Here is a 422-nt window from a genome sequence, read left to right on the forward strand (position 1 = left end):
CGCGGCTCTTTCCCAGACGGAGCCGTTTGCCCCCTCCTGAGAACGGGCTGGGTGGGTTCAGGGCTGACCCCTTACCGCCCGCCGCACGGCTTTAAATACGGGCAGCAGTAATTGCCTTGCTTACAATCAATAGTTTTACAGACTTTAAAAATGTAGCAATGTGCTGCGAATTGATGCAGAGTTACACCTGCCAATTCTTTTTTCGCCGGCCTGTTTTAGAAGCTGCAAACTCAGCAGTGTTTCCCCTGCGCTCGCTTTTTGCTGGAGGTCCGAACGTGGCATCCCACGCGTCCCCCGGCCCCAGCTCCCGTTTCACGGCCGCTGGCACGGAGGGAAGCTGTGCTGGCTGCAGTGGGGTATAAATCTCCTTTCCTAACATTTTTTAAAGCTGCTGTCGAAAGGTGTGTAAGGTGAATAAAGAG

This window comes from Phaethon lepturus, unplaced genomic scaffold, assembly GCF_000687285.1.
Source record: "Phaethon lepturus isolate BGI_N335 unplaced genomic scaffold, ASM68728v1 scaffold33257, whole genome shotgun sequence".
Taxonomy (NCBI): domain Eukaryota; kingdom Metazoa; phylum Chordata; class Aves; order Phaethontiformes; family Phaethontidae; genus Phaethon; species Phaethon lepturus.